We start from the raw sequence: 14565 nt of genomic DNA, 5'->3' as shown, positions 1-14565 counted from the left end.
CACCATGCCAGACTAATATGTTTTTTAATCTTTTTTTTAGAGATGAGGTTTCACTGTGTGGCCAGGACTGGTCTCAAACTCCTGGCTTTAAGCAATCCTCCTGCCTTGGCCTCCCAAAGTGCTGAGATTGCAGGCATGAACCACTGTGCCCAGTCAAACCAGGTTTCTTTAATTTCCTTTATAGATTAGGAAATGGTGGGAAAGGATAACATTTACTGATATTTCCAATGACTGATGTCAGACAGTTATGATAATACTTAGGTGAGGAAACAGGCTCATACAGGTTGGGTAACTTGCTAAGCTGGAAAGTTCTGCCTCCAATGTGCATAACACAATGAAAAGTTCACAAGGTTTAAGCCATATGCCCAAATTACATGTGGCCCCAAGAGAGTGGCAAATACAGGCACTCAAACTCAGGCATTCCACCTCCAAATCCTGCAACCTCACCACCACATACCATGCAGCCTGGACATGAAAAGCAGCCTCTTAGTCAGGTGCAATGGCCTGTAATCCTAGCACTTTGGGAGGCTGAGGAGGGTGGATCACTTGAGGTCAGGAGTTCAAGACCAGCTTGGCCAATACAGTGAAAACCCATCTCTTCCAAAAATACAAAAATTAGCCGGGCATGGTGGCACGCGCCTGTAATCCTAGCTATTCGGGAGAGTGAGGCAGGAGAATCGCATGAACCCAGGAGGCAGAGGTTGCAGTCAACCCTGAGATCATGTCACTGCATTCCAGCCTGGACAACAGAGTGAGAATGTCTCAAAAAGAAAAGAAAAAAAAAAAAAAAAACAAGAGGCCGGGCGCGGTGGCTCAAGCCTGTAATCCCAGCACTTTGGGAGGCCAAGACGGGCAGATCACAAGGTCAGGAGATGGTGACCATCCTGGCTAACACGGTGAAACCCCATCTCTACTAAAAAATACAAAAAACTAGCCGGGCGAGGTAGCGGGCGCCTGTAGTCCCAGCTACTTGGGAGACTGAGGCAGGAGAATGGCGTAAACCCATGATGCGGAGCTTGCAGTGAGCTGAGATCCGGCCACTGCACTCCAGCCTGGGCAACAGAGCAAGACTCTGTCTCCAAAAAAAAAAAAAACCAAGAAAAAGAAAAGTGGCCTCTTTAATTACCTTGCCTTTAAAAACTGCAGATGTCTAATTATCATATAGGTCACAGCATGACCAATTTCCTACTCATCAAAGCACATTAGACAGAATTCAATACTCCATGGAACCAATGGACAGTCAAGCAACCCAAACCAGTCATGCCCAGGAGCCTCAAAAAAGGCAGAAAAGTATTCAAAAACATGGAGACAGAAAGTAGAATGGTGGCTGCCGGGGCTGGGAGGAGGTTCATGAAAGAGGGAGTCAGTGTTTAATGGGTACAGAATTACAATTTTTATTTATTTATTTATTTATTTGAGATGGAGTCTTGCTCTGTTACCTAGGTTGGAGTGCAGTGCAGCAATTCTGACTCAGTGCAACCTCTACCCGCCCCCCGGGTTCAAACAATTCTCCTGCTTCAGGCTCCCTAGTGGCTGGGATTACAGGCATGTGCTACCATGCCCAGTTAATTTTCGTATTTTTAGTAGAGATGGGGTTTTGCCATGTTGGCCAGGCTGGCCTCGAACTCCTGACCTCAAGTGATCTACCCGTCTCAGCCTCCCAAAGTGCTGGGATTACAGGCATGAGCTACTGGACCCAGCCCAGAGTTTCAATTTTGAAGAGCTACGGAGATGGATACTGGTGATGGTTGCACAACATTATATATATTATATTACCAGTAAACTATATATTTAAAAATGGTTAAGATGGCAAATTTTATATTATGTGTATCTGACCACAACAACAACAACAACAAAAATTGAAGAAGAAAGAAAAACGTAGAAAGGCAGCCTGAGCTGGGAGAACTGGGCTTCTAAAATTAAAGGATGTTTTGCATTGTCAAGAATGAAGGCCAGGCATGGTGGCTCACGCCTGTAATCCCAGCACTTTGGGAGGCCAAAGCAGGCAGAGACCAACCTGGAAATGTGGTGAAACCCATCTTTATTAAAAACATGCAGGCCGGGCGCGGTGGCTCAAGCCTGTAATCCCAGCACTTTGGGAGGCCGAGACGGGTGGATCACGAGGTCAGGAGATCGAGACCATCCTGGCTAACACAGTGAAACCCCGTCTCTACTAAAAAATACAAAAAACTAGCCAGGCGAGGTGGCGGGCGCCTGTAGTCCCAGCTGCTCGGGAGGCTGAGGCAGGAGAATGGTGTGAACCCGGGAGGCAGAACTTGCAGTGAGCTGAGATCCGGCCACTGCACTCCAGCCTAGGCGACAGAGCGAGACTCCGTCTCAAAAAAAAAAAAAAACATGCAAATGAGCCAGACGTGGTGGCGCACACCTATAATCCCAGCTACTCAGGAGGCTGAGGCATGAGAATTGCTTGAACCCCAGAGGAGGAGGTTGCAGTGAGCTGAGATCGCACCACTGCACTCCGGCCTGGGTGACAGAGCAAGACGTCTCAAAAAAAAAAAAAAAGAAGAAGAAGAAGAAGAAAATCTTGCTCACACCTGTAATCCCAGCACTTTAGGAGGCCAAGGTAGGTGGAGCACCTGCGGTCAGGAGTTCAAGACCAGACTAACCAATATGGTAAAACTCCATCTCTACTAACAACAGAAAATAAGACAGGCATGTTGGCACATGCCTGTAATCCCAGCTACTTGGGAGGCTGAGGCAGAAGAATCACTTGAACTTGGGAGGGGGAGGTTGCAGTGAGCCAAGATCAAGCCATTGCACTCCACCCTGGGTTACAAAGCGAAACTCCATCTCAAAAAAAAAAAAAAAAAGGCCGGGTGCCAGTGACTCACATCTGTAATCCCAGCACTTTGGGAGGCCGAGGCTGGTGGATCACCTGAGGTCAGGAGTTCAAGACCAGCCTGGGCAACATGGTAAAACCCTGTCTCTACTAAAAATATGAAAGATTAGCCTGGTGTGGTAGTGCTTGCCTGTAATCCCAGCTACAAACAAGGCTGAGTCAGGAGAATCACTTGAACTTGGGAGGTGGAGGCTGCAGTGAGCCAAGATCATGTCACAGAATTCCAGCCTGGGAGACAGAGTCAGACTCTGTCTCAAAAAAAAAAAAAAAAAATGGGCCGGGCATGGTGACTCACGCCTGTAATCCCAACACTTTGGGAGGCAGAGGTGGGTGGACCACGAGGTTAGGAGATCGAGGCCATCCTGGCTAACATGGTGAAACCCCATCTCTACTAAAACTACAAAAAATTAGCCAGGCGTCGTGGAGGGCACCTGTAGTCCCAGCTACTCGGAAGGCTGAGGCAGGAGAATGGTGTGAACCCGGGAGGAGGAGCTTGCAGTGAGCTGAGATTGCACCACTGCACTCCAGCCTGGGCGAAAGTGCAAGACTCTGTCTCAAAAAAAAAAAAAAAAAAAAGAATGAAATCTCGGGTGAGGGTGGCAAAGTGCAGGCTGCCACCTGTTTGATTTGTAGTTAAAATGACTCATTCAAACTTCTAGAGGGAAAAGCACGATAGCTACAGACAGAGGGATGTAAGAGCACTGGGACAGGAGGCAAAGAAACCTGGACTCCAATCCAAGACCTGCTTATTAGTCAAATGACCTTGGACAAATTACTCATCTCAGTTTCCTCCTCTGTTAGGAGAGGATAGCAGGTCAGATGTAAGGATTCAATGACATTTAAGAGAGTGCTCCATGGCGGGGCGTGGTGGCTCAAGCCTGTAATCCCAGCACTTTGGGAGGCCGAGACGGGCGGATCACGAGGTCAGGAGATCGAGACCATCCTGGCGAACACGGTGAAACCCCGTCTCTACTAAAAAAATACAAAAAACTAGCCGGGCAAGGTGGCGGACGCCTGTAGTCCCAGCTACTCGGGAGGCTGAGGCAGGAGAATGGCATAAACCCGGGAGACGGAGTTTGCAGTGAGCCAAGATCGCGCCACTGCACTCCAGCCTGGGCGACAGAGCGAGACTCTGTCTCAAAAAAAAAAAAAAAAGAGAGTGCTCCAAAAATGCTAGCAATAGTTATCATTATTGTAAAATGCCCACATTTCCATACCAAGTTTCCACAACCTAGAAATCCCAACACCTGTGTACCAGTAGAAGCAAGAAAGGCATTGGCCGGGCATGGTGGCTCATGCCTGTAATCCCAGCACTTTGGGAGGCCAAGGCAAGTGCATCACTTGAGGTCAGGAGTTCAAGACTAGCCTGGCGAATGTGGTGAAACTCCATCTCTAATAAAAATACAAAAAATTAGCCAGGCATGGTGACAGGCACCTGTAATCCCAGCTACTCAGGAGACTGAGGCAGGAGAATTGCTTGAACCCAGGAGGCGGAGGTTGCAGTGAGCCGAGATTGTACCACTGCACTCCTGGGCGACAGAGCTAGACTCTGTCTCAACAACAAAAAAAAGGAAAGAAAGGAATGTCAATCCACCAGCCATGGACTTTTTCCATATGAGAAAGAGACCTCTTGAGAATCAGGTCTCTACTAGGACAGAGACCCCAAATACCCATCTAAGATTCCTGGAAGTCAGCCTTTAAAATCCTAGAATTATGCTCCTGACATGGAATAAACTGTCATTGAATAAAAACCTTGGTTTAGGCCAGGTGCAGTGGCTCACACCTGTAATCCCAGTACTTTTGGAGTCCCTGCTGGGTGGATCATGAGGTCGGGAGTTCGAGACCAGCCTGGCCAATATGGTGAAAGCCCGTCTCTACTAAAAATATAAAAAATTAGCCAGGTGAGGTGGCACACACCTGTAGTCCCAGCTACTCGGGAGGCTGAGGCAGGAGAATGACTTGAACCTGGGAGGCAGAGGTTGCAGTGAGCCAAGATTGTGCCATTATTGCACTCCAGCCTGGGCAACAAAGTGAGACTCCACTTCAAAAAAAAAAAAAAAAAACCCTTTGTTGAAATCCCCAGCCCCTCCTCTTGCTCATTCCCCAAAGTGCACTGATTCAAGCTCCACCACTCTTTCCTAAAACCGTTCTATTTACATTTAGTCACTCGTATTAGGCTTCTAAAATTGTACAGGATTTCTGCCAGCTCATTAGTTCCATTATTTGGCAAAAGAGAGCAAGGTCCAGGGAGGACCTAGCCCAAGATCTAGCAAAATTGTCAAAGCATCATTACAAATTATTACATTATAATAATAAATAACTATAATAATTATGCATTATATATAAAATATATAATATAATATATAATAATTATTACATTATAATAATTATTATAATAATAAAGCATTATTACAAAAGTTTTAATTTTTTTTTTTTTTTGAGACACAGTTTCACTCGTTACCCAGGCTGGAGCACAGTGGCGCGATCTTAGCTCACTGCAACCGCTGCCTCCCAGGTTCAAGTCATTCTCCTGCCTCAGCTTCCCGAGTAGCTGGGATGACAAGCACCTGCCACACACCTGGCTAATTTTTTGTATTTTTAGTAGAGACAGAGTTTCATCATGTCTTGGCCAGGCTGGTCTTGAACTCCTGACCTCAGGTGATCTATCCAACTTAGCCTCCCAAAGTGCTGGGATTATAGGCATGAGCCACAGCACCCGTCTCAATTTTCATTAGGTTACCCTACAGTCAATAGCCTGTAAGGGGCAGTCACTGACAAAGATGGATAAGACAAAGACATCACCCTCCTTTTCTTTAGGCTCATAATCCAATGAAGGAGCTTGACTAAGCATACATTTTGGTTTAAAGAATGTTTATCGGCCGGGCGCGGTGGCTCAAGCCTGTAATCCCAGCACTTTGGGAGGCCGAGACGGGCAGATCACGAGGTCAGGAGATCGAGACCATCCTGGCAAACACGGTGAAACCCCGTCTCTACTAAAAAATACAAAAAACTAGCCGGGCGAGGTGGCGGGCGCCTGTAGTCCCAGCTACTCAGGAGGCTGAGGCGGGAGAATGGCATAAACCCAGGAGGCGGAGCTTGCAGTGAGCTGAGATCCGGTCACTGCACTCCAGCCTGGGCGACAGAGAGAGACTCCGTCTCAAAAAAAAAAAAAAGAATGTTTATCAAGAAAAATGTCCCAGCTTAACCAACATAGTGAAACCATGTCTCTACTAAAACTACAAAAAATTAGTTGGGCATGGTGGTGCACACCTATAACCCCAGCTACTCAGGAGGCTAAGGCACAAGAATTGCTTGAATTCAGGATGCAGAGGTTGCAGTGAGCTGAGACTGCGCCACTACACTCCAGCCTGGGCGACACAGCAAGACCCTGTCTCAAAATAAATAGATAAATAAAATTAATAAAAAGACTGTTTATCAAGAAAAATGTAAACATCCTCTCTATTATTTCTTAGGAAGATGATGAAGGAAGAAAACTCCAGAGGTTAAATATACCTTTAAATCCTGACTTCCAAGCCCCCTCAGCACCTGTCTTTGGCAATAATCAGGTGCTCTCAAAGTACTGTTAGTTTTATTCATTTGTTAAGTTATTTGAAATACAGATTTCTTATCATTATCCTTAATAATTCTTTGTCTGGGTTTTGTGGCTGTGTGTTCCTAGAAGAGCACTTGGAAGCAACGGGGTCTCGCGCTCTCACCCAGCTGTAGTGCAGTGGTACAATCCTAGCTCACTGCAGCCTCTGAACTCCCAGGTCAGCCTCCCAAGGAGCTGGGACTACAAGCACGCACCACCATGCCTGACTACTTTTTGTTTTTCTTTTTTGGTAGAGACAGGAATCTCACTTCGTTGCCCAGGCTGGTCTTGAACTCCTGGATTCAAGCAATCCTCCCACTTTGGCCTCCCAAAGTGTTGGGATTACAGGCGTAAGCCACTGCACCCACCCAACCACAAGTAATTGTCAAATGGTATTTGCACTTAGGATACACTTTCAAACTTCAGAAAGGGAGTTTAAGTACCTTTACAATCCAGGAAGATGTACCAGGCAACTGATTCCCACAGATACAGGAGATCTTGGGGAACAGGACTAAAAACATTACATCTCACTTTCCCCAAATCCCAGCCAAAGGCAAACAACCTGCTTGCTTCCTCTTTAAATTTCATGCCACCTGCCCTGCTAATTCAAACCAAAAAACAAAGCTGTGGTATGGAGGAAATGAAGTCCCTTTTTAAGTATACATTAGATAAGAGAACTGACAAGTAAATACGGGGTATTTAAGGTATAGACTCCATCTTGGTAAGGCAGGGAAGTCACTAACATTGAATGGAGAACTCAGGAAGATTTCTTTGAGGACTTCAGGTAGTTTTGAATGAAATACAGCATGGAACTGGAAGAAGACATGGAGGCAAGAAGAATGTTGAAGTTGGGTTAAGAACAAGCTGGCTGCCTCGGCTAGAAAAAAGATAGTGGAAGTGACTCGGACAAGGGACTAACTGGCAGGCTGCCCAAGGGAACACATGAAAGAAATCAGATCTGCTGCAACAAGCTTCCACAGGCAACTGGGTTTCTAAGCGAGGTAGTGACCAAGATTCAGCCAGAGTGGACATTGCAGATCATCAGCCCCTCATTTTACACATGGGGAAGAGCAGGCCCATAGCATTAAGTGACTTGCCTGAGGTCTCACAGTGAGTGGAAGAGCCGGGACTTGAGCCAAATCCAGATCAAATCCGTTACTGAATAGGATCTGACATTCATGTGAGGAATAGGGGTTGGGGGAGGACAGGGACACAAAACAGTCTAGTCATTCAGGTTTGCCCTGATTAGGGCTGGCAACAGGATCATGTGGAAGAGGGCCAGACAGGTGACAGCCAGGGAAATAGGTACAGATGCTCCAACACACTTAGAAACGAAAAACGCTTTCAGAGGTAGTCTTTGTCTCCAAAAAAATTTTTTTTTGAAAAAAGGAAAAACCCACTTGAGACTTAGAATAGATTAGACATGTGGGTACAAAAGGAGAAAGATCATCATAAAGCATGATCACCATCAAAGAATATCATCTTCTCCCCAGCATTTGCCTTTCTAAAGCACCCATTTAGAGAAAGCCAGAAGCTTCCACTCAAGGTTGGGGCACCTACCTTTATCCTGGCTTTTCCTGGCCCATTTCCAGAACCCAGAAAACCAAGAAGGACTCTTTGGAAATTCCAACACCTGTGACCCTGCTGATCTAGTGTGTCACAGACTCCCTACTCATGGTAGGATGAAAGGTAAGGAACCAGAGAGACAAGCTGGCTATGCAGCATTTATTAGAATGATTCTATATCAATAATAATGTTCAAGTTCAAGTAAGAAATACATAACCATTTAAATTTGGCAATAGCCAGGAATGGCAGCTCACACCTATAATCCCAACACATTGGGAGGCTAAGGTGGAGGACTGTTTGATCCCACAAGTTCAAGACCAACCTGGGCAAAATGGCAAGCTCTCATCTCTACAAAACATTTAAAATTAGCCAGGTGTGATGGCACGTGCCTGTGGTCCCTGAAACTCAAGAGGCTGAGGGGAGGATGGCTTGAGCTCAGAAGGTTGAGGCTGCAGTAAGCGGTGATCACACCACTGCACTCCAGCTTGGGTGACAGAATGAGACCCTGTCCCCAGCCCTCACCCCCACCCAAAAAATATATATTTATATACAGAAACAAAACTCCTGGAGAAGTTTCAGCCTTTTTTTTTTTTTTTTTTTTTTGAGACAGAATCTCGCTCTGTGGCCCAGGCTAGAGTGCAGTGGTATGATCTTGGCTCACTGCAACCTCCACCTCCCGGCTTCAAGCTAGTCTCCTGCCTCAGCCTCCCATGTAGCTGGGATTACAGTCACCTGCCACCACGCCCAGCTAATTTTTGTATTTTTAGTAGAGACGGGGTTTCACTGTGTTGGCCAGACTGGTCTCGAATTCCTGACCTCGTGATCTGCCCGCCTCAGCTCCCAAAGTGCTGGGATTACAGGCATGAGCCACTGTACCCAGCCAGTTTTGGCCATTATTTAAAAAGCTATGTGCTAGAATAACTAATTGAGTATAATTAATAGAGGGGACTATGGCCTTGTACAAACTTTTAAGGGATGTGTGTCTGGATAAAGATAAAATAAAAAAATATATAAGGCTAACCACCACCTTCCTATTTTCACAGAGAAATCTTTGTCTTTGTGTATGAAACCTCACTACTAAAAGTGTAGTTCAGTAACATCAGCATCACCTGCAAATCAGAAATGCATCCAGGTCCCATCCTAGATCTACCAAATCAGAATCAGCATTTCAACAAGACCCCTGGGTGACTTATGTGCACATTCAAGTTTGAGAAGCACTGGTATAGAATACTTTAAGGGTGCACTGTACAGCAGTACACAGATAAAGTATCAAACAGCCAAAGAAAGAGACAAAGTACCTGTTCACTTTCAGTATACTATATTTTATTAGCTACTGCTCAGACAGAACTCCAGTGTTTTTTATAAATTTGGTACTTACTAATGGTCACATGATCTAACTGTGGGATCTATTTCATTTCTGGAAATAACACAACTTAGTTCTAGGGCTTTCATGCACATGAAATATAAAACAGTTTAGTTGTTCTGAAAACATGATAATGATTAATTTTATTCAAGTCCCAACACTGAGTTCAGAGCACTTCTCCATAGGCCCCATTAATCTCTCCAGGTTTCTGGGAATATCATTAAATCCCTCGGCATCCTTAAGAAGCAGGTGCTTAGCAAACATCCAGTTTCCAAATGAGAGTCAGAGGGGCTTGATCCTGAAAGTGTAGTATTTTCCTGCCTTGTCCTACTGGTATAGCTTCTTGGACCTAAAAATCTCTCTCCTGCTGAGGCCTCAGGCAGTTGCACACTCAAGTACTTCCCAAAAGGAAGAAAGGTCAGAGGTATCATTATCCCCAAGCACTTGGAATTCCAGCTGTGGAGAAATTAATCTGGTTGGGGGTTCAGGCTGAGAAGCCCTGAATAAGATCTGTAAAGGCAGAGGGAAACACAAAAGAAAGAACTATTGAGGCTCTTAAGAGACAGGAGGTCCCAGATATTTGCAGATTTTAAAGTCAGGATTGCGGGTGAAGACTGACAAGAGGATGATTGGGAGAGAAAAATATCCATTTCCCCACCGACACCCTGGGGACAAGAACAAAAAGAGTATCCAAGGAATTCCTCCAAATGACATATTTTCTTCATAAAAGATAGTAATAAAGCCAATGTAGGGAAGAAGCTTATAGGCTAGAAGCAGTGCTGGAAAAATCTGAGAGTTTTGTTTGTTTTTGTTTTCCAGCACAAGGAGATAAAGCAAAGGAGAAAACAGTATGCACCCAAACAGAACCTTAGGTCTTCTATGAAGTAAACCACCAGGAGGATTCAGAGTCCTGTGATTAACCAAAGAAATGGTTTCCACTTTGAATCCAGTGCTGGGGGCTGAGGCAGTCCTAGACTTGAGACCACCTCCAGCACAAGGAAAATCTGTATAGCCACTACATAAACAGAACAGTTCCAGAGAAAGACAGAAACCAGAAAAATGTTTGGGGATTGGGCAAGCCAAGAGAGAAGAGATCCTGTTAGCGGAAAGATAAAAGATAGGCCTATGAAAAACAATGTGCAGGTAGCCCTTTAGGAGAGGAATCCTTCCCTGGAGGGAGAGGAGAATTCAGGAGGCTTGACTCTGGGAAGTGTGCTCTGAAAAAAAGGCCGCAGAAGCAGAGAGAAAAGTGCCGTGCTGAACAAAGATACGCACTCGCCAGAGGAAGGAAGAGGAAATGGGTACGCTGACCAGACTGGGAGAGCACCTCAAGGGGAATGTGGCTCCAAAAATGGAAGGAAACTGAGGAATGAAAATGTCTTGGATGACAGATAAAGCTAAAAAGGGTAGGAAGCCATGCTCAAAACCACAGACCATTCGCCACCTGGAAATGAGAGGACTCAGAAAAAGGTGTGCCCCCCAAATTTAAGAAGCATCTGGAAAGTGGCTGCACTCTGAGAGTTGTAGAACTAACTCGTACATTTGGGGGGCACAATAAATAAATATACTCCCAGATATGAAAATGAGTCTCCCTCAGGAAATAAGGTAGTTTGTTTTGGGGAACACGTGAAAAGTGTGTAATCCCAAGAATATAGTCTCGGGAGAAGGCAGTGAATTCCCTTATTTGTGAAACTGGAAATAAGTACCCATAAACTTCAGAATTTGGACATCGTTTTCGGCCCAACCTCAGATTTGAAGGGCTGAGGAAAGGAAGTGGCCCCTAAATGTAAGAAATTCCTGAAGCCATGCTGTCAGATTTGGGACCTGGAAAAGGGGGATTCTTCTTTGGAGTGATGGGGATACAAGAAAGTATCCCAAAACTTTGGCTAATGGACCCCAGATCTGAAGACCCGATAACAGGGTGAACCTCTAAATTGGAACGGAAAAGCAGAATCAGATTGGAGGCCCGAAAAAAGGAGTGTGCTTCCACTTTGGGGGCTGAGGGAAGAGGGTACACCCTCAATTCGGGGGGGCTTTAGAAATTTAGATAAAATTCCAGAGCTAGAGCTTAAGAAAGGGGGTGTGCCGCCCAGTTTTCAAAACTAGAGAGAAAAGGGACACTCCCATATTTGGGGTCTTGAGAAAGGAATGTGCTCCCCGGAATAGCATAAAAAAGCCAATTTTAAAAAACGTATTCCCAAAGCACAGGGCAACAGCAGAGGCTGCTGATGAGGCTCTAGGGGCCCACACAGCTCAGGCTTGATCCCTAGCGCTCACCCTCACCCCCAACACGGCCCGCTCCGCGCCCCGGGCCCGCACCCCACGGCCCAGCCCCCTCGGGCGGCGCTGATTGGCGGCAGCCGCCGTCACTCTTGCGGGTAGCCCCGGGGATTGGGCACCGCTCGCACGCCCGCCACGCTCTCAGCAGCAGTCCCAGGGCCTCCCTCCAGGCTGGGCGAGCGGGGCCAGGCGGGGAGCGGGGCCGAGCAGGGGACCGGAGCAGCCGTGGCGTCCGTCGCCGTCCCCGCCCGCACGGCGCGCGCGCAGCGCGGGCCCGGCCCGACCCGGCCCCTGCCAGCCGGCCTCGCCTCGCCGAGCCTCGCCGCGAGCTCACCTCACGGCCCCACTCCGGCTGCGCCGCTCCAGGACCAACCGACAGAAGGACTCTGCGTGCTCTACACCACGTGACCCCCGGGACGCGCCCAGCGTTTCCCCCGCCCCCCACACAGACGCATCATCGCCACCACCGAGTGACGTAAGGTCCCAGCGGCCCCGCCCCCTGCCCCGTCCACCCGATCACCGTGGCAACCGCCTGCGCAGGCCACGCCCACTGCCCTGACGCGCGGGAAACAGGCCCGCGCCCTATCAGGAACACGAAGCCCCTACTCACTCGTAATCACTGAGATCTCGGAAGCCGGGGAATGGACGCTATCCATCACCCGTTAATTTTGCCACCTAAATGTGTCTCAAAGCTTCCCACTTCTCCATCGAAGCGATCACCATCTCTCCAAGTTGATGTTGGTCTCCCCCCTATTACTCTTCGCCGTTCTAATCCATTCTTCGTACATGGGCAGAGAGGTCTTTTCAAAACGCCATCCCCTGCTCAAAGCCCGTTTCCCTCCCTACTCCGAATTAAGATCTAACTCTTCACCTAGACTATCTACCAGGCTCTTCAAAGTCTGGACCTGACCTGCCGCTTTCTTGTCCTCACACATCCAGCTCCCCCACATTCTCAGCGTCCTTCAACTCCGCCAGCAATCCAGGTTCTTCTCACCTCAGAGCCTTTGCACTCTTTTTCTCCCCCACTTTATCATTAACACCTAGAAAGGTTTCCAATTGCTGGTAAGGATAAGGAGCTATATTTTGCCTGGGGACGAAGGTCGGAGTTGAAGCCATCCCGAAAGAATATGAGGCCAGGAGCAGTGGCTCACGCCTGTAATTCCAACACTTTGAGAGGCTGAGATGGGTAGATCACTTGAGCTCACGAGTTCAAGTCCAGCCTGGGCAACATAGCCAGACCCCCCCCCATGTCTCTCCAAGAAATACAACAATTAGCCAGGCGTGAACGTGCGCACCTATGGCCCCAGCTCAACCTTCTGAGTAGCTGGGACTGCAGGCCTATGCCACCATGCCTGGCTAATTTTTTTTTTTTTTTTTAGACACGGTCTCACTGTGTCACCCAGGCTGGAGTGCAGTGGCTCAGTCTCGGCTCATCATAACCTCCACCTCCTAGGCCCAAGCAATTCTCCCACCTCAGTCTCCCTGATAGCTGGGACCACGGGTGTGCACCACCAAGCCTGGCTAATTTTTGCATTTTTTTGTAGAGACGCACTTTCACCATGTTGCCCAGGCTGGTCTTGAATTCCTGGGCTCAAGCAGTCCACCCACCTCAGCCTCCTAGAGTGCTGGAATTAACATCGTGCTCAGCCAATTTTTTTTTTTTTTTTTTTTTTTTTTTTTTGAGACGGAGTCTCACTCTGTAGCCCAGGCTGGAGTGCAGTGGCACAATCTTGGCTCACTGCAACCTCTGCCTCCCGGGTTCAAGCAATTCTCTGCCTCAGCCTCACGAGTAGCTGGGATTATAGGTGCACGCTGCCACACCCAGCTAATTTTTTTTTTTTTTTTTTTTTTTTTTTTTTTGTAGAGACGGGGTTTCACCGTCTTGGCCAGGCTGGTTTTGAACTCCTGACCTCATAATCCGCCCACCTCAGCCTCCTAAAGTGCTGGGATTACAGGTGTGAGCCACCGCGCCCGACCCAGTTTTTTGTTTTTGTTTTTGTTTTTGTTTTAGAGACAGGGTTTCACTTTGTTGCCCAGGCTGGTCTCAAACTCCTTGGCTCAAGTGATCCTCCTGCCTCAGCCTCCAGAAATGCTGGAATTACAGGCCTCAGCCAGCAAATCCAGCTTGAGAAGTGCTTTTTAAACCAGGGCTGGAGACTAAGGAGGGTATTGCCTCAGTGGAGGTAGTCAGGGCAAAGAGCAGCCCTTAGGTAGAGATACTGTGGAACCAGGAACAAAAGCTTCAGCTATACTTGCTAGGGCAATACATGTCTTCTATTAAAATTGTAACATGGCTGGGCATGGTGGCTCACGCCTGTAATCCCAGCACTTTGGGAGGCCAAGACGGGCAGATTACCTGAGGTCAGGAGTTCGAGACCAGCCTAGCCAACATGGTGAAACCCTCTCTCTACTAAAAATACGAAAATTAGCCAGGCGTGGTGTTGCATGCCCGTAGTCCTGGCTACTTGAGAGGCTGAGGCAGGAGAATGACTTGAACCCTGGAGGCAGAGGTTGCAGTGAGCAGAGATAGCACCACTGCACTCAAGCATGGGCAACAGAGCAAGATTCCATCTCAAAAAATAATAATAAAATAAAATAAAATTGCAACAATACAGAAAAGATTCACATGACCCCTGCACAAGGATAAGCATGCAAATTCATGATACATTTCATACTTTTTTAAAAAATCAGCAATTTGAGAATCAGTGCCACTCAGTCAAGTAAGTGCTCGCATACAGGAAGGGCCTTCCCAAGATCCTCTGGGTTTATGTTTATTAATATGAAATTGCTCAGATGTCAGTGGCTATGGTAGCAGACAAAGAACTTTTTGCCCCACAACCACAATAATGCCAAGAACTCCAGACTCTGTAGACCCGTATACATATAGCATGTTTCTTTACTTAT

General features: G+C 47.2%; 1 protein-coding gene and 1 pseudogene across 2 annotated transcripts in view; one reads left to right on the top strand and one right to left on the bottom strand.

Moving 5' to 3' along the window:
* The window catches only part of PHF20 (PHD finger protein 20), a 185859-nt gene extending 173744 nt beyond the window's left edge, over positions 1–12115 (bottom strand). For both annotated transcript variants that reach the window (XM_033186275.1, XM_033186276.1), the window contains exon 1: positions 11996–12115. The gene's annotated coding sequence lies outside the window, so the exon portion shown is untranslated. The remainder of the gene's footprint in view (positions 1–11995) is intronic.
* A 2136-nt stretch (positions 12116–14251) lies between these two features.
* LOC117069211 lies at positions 14252–14340 on the top strand (annotated as a pseudogene).
* Positions 14341–14565: the final 225 nt, after the last annotated feature.

Source organism: Trachypithecus francoisi, unplaced genomic scaffold (genome assembly GCF_009764315.1).
Source record: "Trachypithecus francoisi isolate TF-2019V2 unplaced genomic scaffold, Tfra_2.0 Lachesis_group21, whole genome shotgun sequence".
NCBI lineage: Eukaryota > Metazoa > Chordata > Mammalia > Primates > Cercopithecidae > Trachypithecus > Trachypithecus francoisi.
This window is presented reverse-complemented; position numbering and strand designations above follow the sequence as displayed.